Source organism: Heloderma suspectum, chromosome 6 (genome assembly GCF_057233095.1).
Source record: "Heloderma suspectum isolate Gila_16-S chromosome 6, 16-S_ref, whole genome shotgun sequence".
NCBI classification, from domain to species: Eukaryota; Metazoa; Chordata; class Lepidosauria; order Squamata; family Helodermatidae; genus Heloderma; species Heloderma suspectum.
The window spans coordinates 107,061,337-107,075,042 of NC_139463.1; positions in this window are offsets into that span (position 1 = coordinate 107,061,337).

The following is a 13,706-nucleotide window of genomic DNA, read 5'->3' on the forward strand; positions in this document are numbered from 1 at the left end:
TGTGGTTGGGTAGCAGATGGGCATTTTTATTTATCTCTTCAATGGCAAATGCAAAGACAAGGACTTGGTGGAAATGTTTAGGCAACACGCTGCAATGAGATTTTGATGTGGTCTTAGTCTTGCACCTGTCTCATTGGTGCAAGCACATCACTTGAACACAATACACTTTGGATTGGATCCAACCTTTTAACTCTTAATTGGTTTATCTTTTAAAAGATTTGTTATAGTTGTATGTTTCTTTGTCCTAATATGTTTCCCTAAGCTCTTATGAGCCCTCTGCAGGCTATGACCCTGGTTTACGCAACATGCTAACCCACGCTCAGTGGTTGAATGTGGGTTGTTGTTGAACCATAGGCTGTTTGTTGACCCATGGGTTAGCATGTTGTCCGAACCCAGGCCATTTTCTGCAAGGTATCTTGTTCACCATGCAGTGTGGCTTATTTTTCTCTAACAAGTCACCTTGAGAATCCATGGTTTGTTGTTGGGTTGTTCAGGGTGGTTAACAAGCTACACTGCATAGTTAACAAGCCACCTGGCAGAATATGTCCTCATTTCAGACAATGGGCTAACCCATGGTGCAACAAACAACCCATTGGTCAACAACAAGCCATACTCAACCACTGAGTGTAGGTTAGCATGTAGTGTGAACGCAGCCATTGTGTGGATGTCTGGAATTTATATAATCCACTCTAAGTCTGGACATTATCCTTCATCCAACAGTCACAAAAAAATATGCACAAACGTGTTTGTGGGGTATTTTACTACCCTGAGCCATTTCCCAATGTATCCTGGAGTGGTAAAATGCCTCACAACGAGAAATGTGTTTGCAGTGTCAGAAGGAGTATGTTATAAATGCAAACTATTAGAAAAATTTCATAAACTGTCAAGGTAAAATGTTGCTGTTGTTGCTGTTAAAAGCGAATGTGTCTTGGTGTTGTGGGTATTTTTCTACCCCGTATCATTTCACATTTCTGTCTCTGGTGAGGTAAATATTCCCAAATGAGATCCCATGGTTTGTGCCAAATTCCTGACACCCAGAGTACTTAAGCCTGCTTCCCTAGACCAGTGTTCATTGGAAAAATCATGGGACATTTTACATTCCAGGTTCATTGCCAGCTTGCATCAAAGGTGTTTTCTTTTTCCCCAGGAAGACAATAGGAAGTGGTAAGATGCTAACACTTGGGGATATTATGCAGGTGACAGAAAACAACAATGTTGTGAGAGGACTATATTTTAGATCTACTTCTGTTTATATTCTGCAATGAAAAGTACATCTGGGGTACCCCTTCAGGAAGCCCCAGAGGATGAAGGATGAACACACCTACACAAACAGTACCCCAATATTAGTGTTCCGACCTCTCTGCTGCTACAACAGGCACCTGTACAATTTCGAGCCCACTTCCTTCATGACCTTCTACTAGCCGAGGTAGAATAAACCCATAAATAGGCTGTACTGCTACAGGCTATGGGTGGAGTTGTTTGCAACTGAATGATCTTCCATACCATGAAAATCCAGTAACTACCACACCGGCAGAAGATTTTCAGTCTGGCTTTCTCCCTAACATAACAGTTTTCTATGTGCATAGATTTCTTTCTTAATTGGGGGGCACTGCAACATAGGAATCTCTACCACAGGCAGAACTTTTGATGCAGGCCAAACACACCAAGAAAAACTATGCCTCAGTGGTCGTCGTCCCCCCCCCCTGCCGCCCGACTATGGAATGAGCTCCCACCGAGACCGAGGCCCGCCTGATGCCAATTCTGTCATCTTCTTGACATCAGATAAAGACTGCCCCTTACTCCCAGGCATTTAATGGTATATGGTAGGGCATCTATGTCTGCTGTCTTTGAACAGGTTTGTTAGGAAAATATTTCTTACTTAAATTGCTTTTAACTGCATATATTGTTTAATTTTTTCTGTGTTAAAAGTTTTTTTCATGGTTTTTTTTTAATGCTGGTGCATTTTTAGAAATCGTTGAAAACCGCCTACAGAGCTTCGACTATGGGGCAGTATAGAAATGAAATTATTATTATTATTATTATTATTATTATTATTAATGATAATAATTTTCAAGAAAGGTACGTTTGTCAGGTCTTTAGGTATAGAAATAAAATTATTGTTTTTATTCATCATCATCAGCGTCACCATCACAATTTTCAAGAAAGGTAAGATTGTTGGCATATATCATCATGTCAATTACAGTTTGATCCATTTTCCCAGGCTAAATTGACTTCATGGTGAAATCCAGATTTAAGAATTGGCAAGAAAATGATTTTATGGCAGACCTGGACAAATAAGATTATCTTTCCTTTAGATCAATTAGTGGGGGCTGATGATGAGTTTTTGGTATTTTCAATTTTGTGAGATCAATTTGATCTGCTAGCTTCAGAGGAATGGCCGTATTTGCAATTGAAACATTTGTTGGTATCTAGATTCGGTCCTTCTGCTTTTACTGCCTCAGAGTCTCCTTTGCTACTGGAAATACTTACTGAAGCTGATCAGATGTATCGACCTACAATTCATGTTCATAAACATTTATTATCAATTAATAAATATGACACAAGTGGTTTTATAGCAGGAATGGAACAGGGAATTGGAACGTCCTATTTTGTTTAATCAATGGACTGCTGTTTTGGCATCTGTGTTGGACATTTCAATGAATCTTTGGTTACACCTTATTCAGCAAAAGCTCTTGTTCTGGGTCTATTGGACACCACAACATATTTGTAGTAAAGGCTTGTCAAATTCGGCTAATTGTTGGAGGCATAATGCAGTTAATGCTTCTTTTATTCATATATTTTGGAAATGCCCAATGGCTGCCTCCTTTTGGGAGGAAGTTATTGTATGGATAAATTTTGTATTGGAAGCTCCTTAATATTTACTGATGTAAACGCTCTCTTAAATTACTTACCTGCTTCTTGGAACGTAACACATGGTCAGCATAAATAGATCTTTCACGCCTTTTTTGTTGCTAAAAGACTGATACTATGACACTTGAATGATAAAAGCTGAAGACTTATGACTTCAATGGGCTGAAGACTTAAGAACACTAGCAACATTTGAAAGAGCGCTATATAGGTGTAACTTGCAAATGGACTTATATGCAGATATTTGGTCTGTTTTTACTGACGTTTATGTCTAACTTTTTTTTTCTTCCCTTTTTTTCTCGAATACTGTAATGTTAGAAACTGGGGATTTTGAATATGTTGTTGTATTTTTATTTTTATTTCATTCGTTTTTTTAAAAGGTTTTGTAATGTTTTCAGTTTGTTTTGTTTTGTAAAAATTCACCATAAAAGATGATTTTTTTTAAAAAAAAGAAAGAAAGGTAAGGTTGTCAGGTCTTTAGGTCATGCTCTTTATCATGAGCAGAGGAGGGCAACCTCTCGCCCATGGCCTATCTGCCCCATGAAGCCTCTCAAGGTTGCCTCATCCCCTTGCAAACATCACCGCCCACTTGGCTTAGGTTTGACTTTGATCCTCTCTGCAGATCACCAAGTGGCAATTACTATTTTTCTGCTTTTTTTTTTTTTTTTTACAATCCAGAATGCTTGAGCTGATACCAGTTGGAGGAGGTTGGTTGAGCAGGGGATTGGACTCAATGGTCTTATAGGCCCCTTCCAACCTTCCTGTTCTATGATTCTATGAGTGGGAGGGACAGAGAACTTCCCCATAACCTGAGGTCATTTGTTGTCCTGGACATACTCCTTTCTTGGTCTGTTGATTCAGCGCACTCTTTCACTTTCTCCCACTCTGCTGCCCTCTGATTCAGTAAGTTCTGTGTTGCACTTTCTTTACAGATGGCAAAAGCTCCATCCTTAACAGCAGGAGATGAGGACAATTGTTTCTGTGTTGCAAGTTTTGAGTGTCAGCCAGAGATCCCACTCAGGCCCAGCTAAAAGCCTCCCTTACTTCTGAGTTAAAATGCATGTTATTTCGCTGAGACCCTTGCAGCTTGCATATTTTTTTGGGGATGGGCAGGCTTGCTTTGGGCTGCGGTGGCTTAGTGGTTAAGATGCTGAACTGCAGATCGGAAGGTCGACAGGACAGCAGTTTGAGACCCGAGTGCCGCGTGACGGAGTGAGCTCCCGTCTTCAGTCCCAGCTCCTGCCAACCTAGCAGTTTGAAAGCAAGAAATTGCAAGTAGATAAATAGGTACCGCCTCGGCGGGAAAGGTAACAGCGTTCTGTGCACCTTGGTGTTCAGTCATGCTGGCCACATGACCACGGAAGCATCTTCGGACAGCGCTGGCTCTTCGGCTTAGAAACGGGGATGAGCACCGCACCCTAGAGTCGGACACAACTGGTTGGGGACACCTTTACCTTTAGGCTTTCTTTGGAAGATGCTTTACTTCTATGCTAAAATGCATAAACTCCTTTTGGCTTCCATCTGTGTAAAAATGCTTGTGGGAGACCTTGTGTGTGACCACATGTCAACACCACAGGAAAGGGGTGGTTGGAAGGGCAAGTGGAGTCCACACCAATGGAACCCTAATGTTACTTCTTCATGCAGTGCATAAACTGTGGAATTTGCTACCACAAGATGTAATGATGGCCGCTAATTTGGATGGTTTTAAAAGGGGTTTAGACAGATTCCTGGAGGAGGTTAGCAATGGCAACTAGTCCTGATAGATCTATGCTACCTCCAGTATCAGAGGCAGTGAGCCTATGTACACCAGTTGCTGGGGAACATGGGTGGGAGGTGCTGTTGCACTCACATCCTGCTTGCAGATTTCCCATGGGCAGCTGGTTGTGTGAAGAGAATGCTGGACTAGATGGACCCTTGGTCTGATCCAGCATAGCTCTTCTTATGTTCTTACGTACTGTAAATTAAGTTGATTAAAAACAAAAAAGCTATTAAAACACATTTTTAAAAACCCTTGGGTCTGTCCCTTTTGGCCCTACTGTCAGGAGCGCTTTTGCTGCCCTCTGAAATCCTCAAGTAGCCCAGAATCAACAAGCAGACAAAAGGGCTCTTTTCCAAGGCTTTATTTCCATTCAACCTAATGATGCTTTCAGATGCTAATTGCCTTAGCCTAAGAGAAAAACTTAATAGCTCTACCTCTGTTCAAATCTTCACCAAGGCTGGCTGTAGAATCCCCATCCAAATGTCTGGAGATGTGAGTGGCTGGATGGGGAGGAATAAGCTGAAGTTGAACCCTGACAAGACCAAGGTACGTTTGGTAGGAGACAAGAGGAGGTTGGGGGATGTTGACCTGGTGTTGAATGGGATACGGCGACCCTTGAAAAACCAGGTCTGCAGCCTGGGGGTCATTTTAGACTCCCAGCTGTCATGGAGGCTCAGGTGTCAGCTGTGAGCCGGACAGCGCTGTACCAACTCCATCCGATACAGCAGCTGCGCCCCTTCCTTTCCAACCATCTGTTCCCATCAGTAGTACATGCCCAGGTCTCTTCTTGTTTAGACTACTGTAATGCGCTCTATGTGGGCTTACCCTTGAATATGGTTCGGAAGCTGCAGCTGGTACAGAACACGGCGGCTCACCTGATTAAAGGCAACTGCCAGCGAGATCACATCACTCCAGTGCTGAAGGAGTTGCACTGGTTACCAGTTGTTTTCGGGGCAAAATTCAAGGTGTTGGTTTTGACCTTTGAAACCCTGTATGGTTCCGGCCCAGCCTATCTTAAGGAGCGCCTCCAGCAACACCAGACAGGCCACTTAACAAGATCAGCCTTGGATGGCCTTCTCTCTGTCCCATCAGCCAGGACAGCTAGACTGCTGGGGACAATGGAGAGGGCCTTTTTTGTGGTGGCCCCCACTCTGTGGAACTCCTTCCCTAGGGAACTCCGCCATTCCCCCTCTTTAATGAGCTTCCGCCGCACATTAAAAACGTGGTTCAGGCAGGCATTTGGGGTGGGTTAGCGTATTTTAGAAAATGTTTTTACTGTATAATTGTATTGTTTTAAACTGTTTTATTATATACTTTGTACATCGCCCAGAGTGGCTGGGTGACCAGCCAGATGGGCAATTAATAAATAAATTAAATAAATAAATAAGGAGCAGCCTATCAGGGGACTCTAGCTTTAGGGAGTCAGTTGGTCTCCATTTGGAGGGAAAGGGCAGGAAGCCTCTGAACTTAAGAGCTAGGAGGAGAGAGTCCACCCCATCCCCGTGGTGCATCAGGGCGCAGCTGCTGTCATCGTGCCAAGCAGGCTGAGCACCTCTCGGCACCCGCAACCTCTCGCTTGTCCCTGTGCTGGCACCTCACATCCAGAAGCTCCAGTTGTACCTCCCTTTCCCTGCCAGGGTCACTGTCACTCTCAGGAATGTGAGCAGGGAGGGGCTTTCCCTCCAGCTGCGCCTCTGAAGAGAGAGCAGGTTCCTCTCCCATGGTTTCTATCTCTTCCTCAGAATCAGAACTGCTTTGGGGCTCTATGGGCTCCGATCCAACCCTGACATCTACCTACTCTGAGTATCCCTGTCCATTTGCTTGTAGCCCCAACCAGTTCTGCAAAGTGGCCCCCAAGATCCTTCCAATATTTGAATTCTGCCCCCAAGCCTGAAATGGTTGCCAACCCCTGGCCAAGAATTTGGTTGGGGCCCCTGTGGCCCTCCAGATTTTGTTGGACCACAGCTCCAATCATCCATGATCATTGATCCTGCTGGCTGGGCCGATTGGGGCTGGAGACCAACCACATATGGAGGAGAAGAGATCCTCCACCTTTGGCCTAAAGTTCCTATGGCTCAGCTTTAAAAGACCTTTAGAAATGAAGAAATTTCTCCACATTTATATGAGCATATCCAAACAGAATTATCATTTGTCTCCGCATGCTACTTTCATATAATAAAAGATCAGCTTACTAGCCACTTATCAACTCTTGCGTAAAGGTATTAAAGGGAAGCTCATTCAAGAAAGGAATAATAAGCGAGACAAATCCACCAATGACAATATCCTCGAGAAAGCCATGTAGTTCATTTCGATTCTTTAGTTGCCCAGCACAATATTTGTTTGGATTGTTGTTGGAAATGTGAGGCAGCTGCAGCAGCAGCAGCAGCAAAGATGTCCATCCAGTTACTAGCAAACTGCGGCCCCAGCTACACTTGGACACACTCATTTTTGGACAGAAACACAGAACAACAGTACAAATACCATCAATTTTCAAAGAAGCTTCCAAATGACCATGAAAAACTGTTGGGAGAAACCAATGCTCTTGTTTTGCAAACTGCAGTCTAGGCTCCCAAATATCTGTTGGTGAAAACCCTGCCTGTCTTCAATCAATCTCCATGAACTGTGTCTAATGGGTTGTTTTGAAGCTAGTCTTTATAGCTGGGCTGGAGTGTATCACCAGCTGCTGAGGTGGATTCATCTATGTTTCTGCCTTCCATATAATTCTGGGTTATGATTATTACAGGGTAGATAATTGCCCTTCCCAGTATTCACAGCCATCAGCAAAGTTTAAGAAAACCTGTTAATGTGCTTCCAGATGGGGTTCTATGTTCACTGTGAACATTATTTCTTAAGACCATAGAAAAAAGACCCAGGTCAGGAAGACAAAGGGTCAAACCAGACATTGCTTTAATGGTGGGTATTGCCACTATGTCCTTTTTGATGTTGTTTTTACTCTAAAGTAACTGCAGGGGCCTCGATCCAGATGTGGAGCCTACCATAGGGGGTAAGGAGCTTTTAAGATCTGGAATGGAAACCCTGCAGCTACTCCAGAGAAAAATGAAAAGGAAGCATAGTTGCTAGAGAAGTAATGTCTGGTTTTCTCCGCAGGAGTTCTCCGGAGGATTTGCTACTTGTGGTTTGGCTTCGCATGCGCTCAGAACATTCTGAGCTAGTCATACATGCTCAGGTCCTGATCCAGCTCCTCCATGCCTGCTCAGGACACAGCTTTTCACTCTGGGAATGGGCATCCATGCTGGGCAATGGCACAGAAAGTAGAGGAAGGAACTAGAGGATCGGCTATCCTTGACTTGATCCTAACCAACAGAGATGACTTAGTGGATAAAGTAGCAGTTACAGGAACTCCAGGGGAAAGCAACCATGTTAAACTTGAGTTCTTGGTTCTAAGGGAAGCAAAAGCCGAGTGTAGTCAAACGCGTACTTTGGATTTTAGGAAAGCCGATCTTAATAAACTCAGAACAATGATACATAAGGTCCCATGGCAAGCACTCTAAGGAGAAAAGGAATCCAAGATGGGTGGGAGCTTTGAAAAAAGGAAATTCTCAAGGCACAATTACAAACAATTCCAACAAGAAAACAAGGTGGATAACAACAGAAGAAGACAATGTGGCTTCACAAAAAGCTTAGAGATGACCTGAAAACAAAAAAGCACACATATAGGAAGTGGAAGGAAGGACAAGCAACAAAGGAAGAGTGCAGGCAGGTAGCACAGAATTGCAGGGACAGTGTCAGGAAGGCTAAAGCTGAGGTTAGCAAGGGATGCTAAAAGCAACAAAAAGGCTTTCTTCAGCTACGTGCATAGTAAAAGGCAGAGGAAAGAAATGGTGGTTCAGCTATTAAATAAGGATGGCAAAATGATAACAGATGACAAAGAAAAGGCAGAGGTGCTCAATTCCTACTTTGGATCAGTCTTCTCCCAAAAGAGGGTCTATGACCCCCTGGCAAAGATGAAGTACAGGCTGAAGGGGCAGGATTGCAGCTTGAGATCGATAGGCATATGGTCAAGGAACACCCAATGACTTTGAATGCATTCAGATCTCCAGGGCCAGATGAAGTGTATCCCTGAGTAATAAAGGAACTGGCAGAAGAACTCTCAGCACCACTGTCTATTCTCTTTGAGAAATCATGGAGGACGGTGAAGTGCCAGATGACTGGAGGAGGGCTAATGTGGTCCCGATCTTCAAAAAGGGTAAAAAGGAGGAACCTGGGAACTACAGACCAGTCAGTCTGACATCAATCCCTGGGAAAATTCTGGGGCAGATTATAAAGCAATCCCTCTGTGAACACCTTGAAAACAATGCAATGATTACTCCAAGCCAACAGGGATTTGTCAAGAACAAGTCCTGCCAGACAAATCTGATCTCATTTTTTGATCAAGTAACCTCCCTTGTGGACTGTGGGAATGCTGTAGACATAATAAAACTCAGCAAAGCTTTCAACAAAGTGCCCCATGATATCCTGATGAGCAAACTAGCTCGGGCTAGATGAAAGAACTATCAGGTGGATCCACCGTTGGCTACAGAATTGGACTCAAAGAGGGCTTATCAATGGGATCTTCTCAAACTGAGGAGAGGTAATGAGCAGGGTACCGCAGGGCTCAGTCCTGGGCCCAGTGCTCTTCAATGTTTGTATGAATGACTTGGAGGAGGAGGTGCAGGGAATGCTGATCAAATGTGCAGATGACACAAAATTGGGCAGGATAACTAATACCTTGGAAGACAAAAACAAAATTCAACGTGATCTTGATAGACTGGAGCGCTGGGCAGAAAACAACAGAATGACATTGAATAGGGATAAATGCCAAGTTCTGCCCCTAGGAAAAAGAAACCAAATGCACAGTTACAAGATGGGGTATACGTGGCTCAACAACACTACAAGCGAGAAGGATCTTGGAATTGTTGTAGATCACAAGCTGAATATGTGGTGTGGCTGCAAAAATGGCCAATGCCATTTTGGGCTGCATTAATAGAAGCATAGCTTCCAAATCTTGGTAAGTACTAGCTCTCCTCTACTCAGCACTGGTTAGGCCTCATCTGGAATACTGTGTCCAGTTCTGGGCACCACATTTTAAGAAGGATGCAGACAAACTGGAGAGGGTTCAGAGGAGGGCAACAAGGATGATCAGGGCACTGGGAACAAAGCCCTATGAAGAGAGACTGAAAGAACTGGGCATGTTTAGCCTTGAGAAGAGAAGACTGAGGGGAGATAGGATAGCACTCTTCAAGTACTTGAAAGGTTGTCAGAGAGGAAAGCCAGGATCTCTTCTTGATCATCCCAGAGTGCAGGACATGGAACAATGGGCTCAAGTGACAGGAAGCCAGATTCCGGCTGAACATCAGGAAAAACGTCCTGACTGTTAGAGCAATACGACAATGGAACCAATGACCTAGGGAGGTGGTGGGCTTTCCCATACTGGAGGCCTTCAATACAAGGCTGGACAACCATCTGTCAGGGATGCTCTGACTTGGATTCCTGCATGGAGCAGGGGGTTGGACTCGATGGCCTTGTAGGCCCCTTCCAACCCTACTATTCTATGATTCTATGAAGTAGGACCACTTATGTTGTGTCAACATCACTGGCCTTGTGGAATAGCTCAGGTTTCCCATGCAGGAGATCCCAGCTTCAAATCCTGGAGAAAGGTGGGAGGGGCCGTTACAGAGGCACATCAGAGAGACTGGGATATCTGAGTCCATCAAGTGGAGTTATCTATGGACCAATTCACTTTTATGGCCCACCCCTGCCCTTGAGTGGCCCCTCATTCAATTTCTATTCAGCTCTGACTGAATGGTTGTGTGTGTTTTTTGGGTTTTTTTTATTTAAACATTGATATGCTCCCTTATTTGTTAAGGGGCCATCAAGGCAGTGTATAACAATTTAAAACTATTAAACCACAACGCAATAAAAACAGAATCATTAAAACATTTAACTAATTATATAACTGAAAAGACAAATTACACCTTTCCTAAACGTCAAGGAGAGGGAACCAATCATATGCCTTGAGAGCGAGTGTTCCAAAGTTTGGGAGCAACATGAGAGAGAGCTCTTTCGCATGTGCCTGACCAAAAGGCCTGTGCAGGTAACGGGGTCCTCAAGAGGGGCCTCTCTATCAAACCTTAATCCCTGCCTTGGTTCACAGTGATATAGCAAGAACTACAAGAGCCCCACCCAGTGCCCAGCTTCATCACATTAGAGGCTTGTCAGATGTCCTCCTCATGAGGACAGCCCAACTCATGAGTAGTTATTTGCAGTAAAGGAGCATGCCTTTGCCCAGCCACCATCCAATCATGTCATGGACTTTAAAGCACTGACATTCTCGGGGTCTGGGTTGGGGCCCAGCATCCCCCTCTGCCTCAGAAGCTGAGCTCTCTGCCTCTCCAGGAGGCAGATTTGGAGGCATCAACCCTGAGGGTCCCTGACAGTCTTGAGTAGTGTCAGGGTCTTTGGGGGGGCCAGCTGGCTCTAACAGTCCTGGATCATCCTCTCAAGATGACTTCAGTGGCAGCATGACCCCTGGGACCATGACAGGAAACCACTGCAGGTCTTTCACGACTGATATAATATAGTTCTGATGCCTTGCATCAGTTAGCAACCTATCTGCTGCATTTTGCACCAACTGAAGCTTCTGGACACTCTTCAGGGATAGCCCCATGTAGAGTACATTACAGCAGTCCAAATGTCATGTAACCAAGGCATGAATAAGTGTTGCCAAGTCAGTGGTGAGGCCTCTGTGTCACTGACCCAGCAGGCTTCATTTTCTGTCCCCGCCCACTCTAGTTGACTGCTTCATTCACCATGGCAGAAGTTCCCATTCCACTTGTGAGCTGGGAGCAGCCTGCCTTCCCCTTGGCTCTCACTGGTCCCCTCGATCAGTCCTATTCTAAGGCCAGCTGCAGCACAATGAAACCAAAGTGAAGGAAGAGATCCCTCTCTGGTAACCTCAAGGAGCAAAGAAGCTATGAGAATGTGAATGTTTTATTAAACACCATAATGGAGGGAGTGGGTTCCGACAGAAAACTCCTTTAGATGGGGTTGTCAATATTTTTGCCCAAGCAGGCTCCTGTGCCTTTGGCAGTTCCACGACAGCAGTGAAGCGGGTGAGTGGTCCCCCAACATTCCTTCTCCATGCTCAGCACGCCGTCGCCTGATGCATAATTGTCTGTCATGGAACTTGCAACAGCGGAGGAGTCTGTCTGGAAGGGACTGGCAACTCCCATGTGGAATAACTGGAAGTACTCTGGACAGTGTTGCTGGTCATGCTGTGGGCAGATGTTGTAGTCTTTATGAAGCAGGGGAATATGGTGGGTCCTGTCCTCTGCACCTATGGGACATCTGCCTGTGGAGACATCCCAGAGTGGAAGATCTGCCTGTGGAGATCTCACAGTGGTTTCTGGGCAACTCACAGGAGGATTCCCCCAGCATAGGGTGTAGAACCTCAGGTCTGTGGGCCAAAGCCAGCCCTCCTGGGGTTCCCCAAATGCCCACACCTCCTGCCCCTGGCACCAACCCCTTCCCCCCAACCATCAATATGATTTTCTGGCCTTTGTTCAGTTTTCCTCATTTAAAGAGGTTGAAATGCCTCTACTGTTACTGGCAGTAAGAATTTTAAGCTAAAATATGCTGGTATTTTTGGTTCTTTGGTCCCACTCCTTTTGCCTTCAGCCCCACCCAGCACTGGATGGTGGCCCCCGAGAGCTTCTTTGACATGGAATTTAGCCCTTTGGCTCATAGAAGTTATGCACCCCTGATGTCGAAGATCTCCATGGCCATCAAGTAGGGGACCCTTGGAGCTCTGGTAGGTAGGAACAAAAAGCATTTGAATATTACAAAACAACATGTTGAAGGATATCTCTGTGGTTTCACAAAAAGCATCAGGCAACTTTCTGGCAAGTAAAAACACAGCAAAGTTGATTGTGATCAGAAATGCTATGTAAGTCAAGGCAAAACGTGATGGTAGACCCTGCACTGCGATCCACCATAGCTTGATTGGCCATTCTCTGGAAAGGGAATGGATAAGGAGGATGCCAGCCACACAGCAGGGAAGTACGTATATTTGTATATGAGAACATTAACAAGATTCTCTTTCCCTCTCATTTTTCTTAGCCTGTTTCCTGGTGCTGTGGCCAAGGAACAGGGCAAAATCAAAGCAATGCTGAATATCTTTGAAAAGGAGATCCATAGCACCAAAACATGCCCCAATTGCATTGAAAATATTGTCATAGATCTTGAACCCCAGGGTGCTGTTGGATAAGAGGTTGGCATTCTTGTTGATCTCATTCATGGCAAACACAAAGGCAAGGACACGCTCATAGTTTTTAGGCAATAGGCTGCAATGACAGTTTTGCTTGACTAACAGACATGGCCTTTTAGACCATGAGGACTGCAAGGAGGTCAAATCAGTCAATCCTAAAGGAAATTAACCCTGACTGCTCATTGGAAGGACAGATGCTGAAGCTCAAATATTTTGGCCACCTAATGCGAAGAGAAAACTCCCTGGAAAAGACCCTGATGCTGGGAAAGATCGAAGGCAAAAGGAGAAGAGGATGGCAGAGGATGAGATGGCTAGATAGCATCACCGATGCAATGAATATGAACTTGAGCACACTCCGGGAGAGAGCGCAGGACAGGAAGGCCTGACATGCTGTGGTCCATGGGGTCACGAAGAGTCGGACACGACTTCACGACTGAACAACAACAAGCTGTTGCAAGCATGGCAGAGATTGAAGCTACTTGATAGGAAAGATCATGACTTTGTTAGATGTCCTGGGGATGTAATTTTTGTTTGAAGGTGTGAGATATAATTTATGTAAATTAATAAATGCAATTATTATTATTATCATCATCATCATCAAAAGCTCTTTCATTTTTCTTACTGAGAACCTGAAACCTTTGGGAGCTCCTGCGACCATAGGATCTCTTACACATTAAAGCTCATTCACAGTAAGGGAAGAATCCTGTTGTGCTTGAGATGTCCCTCATCAGATGGTACGGGGATTAAATGCTCCCCCACACAAAGAAATGTTGATGCTAGAAGACTGTTCTGAACTGCTTGGAAGAAAAGCAG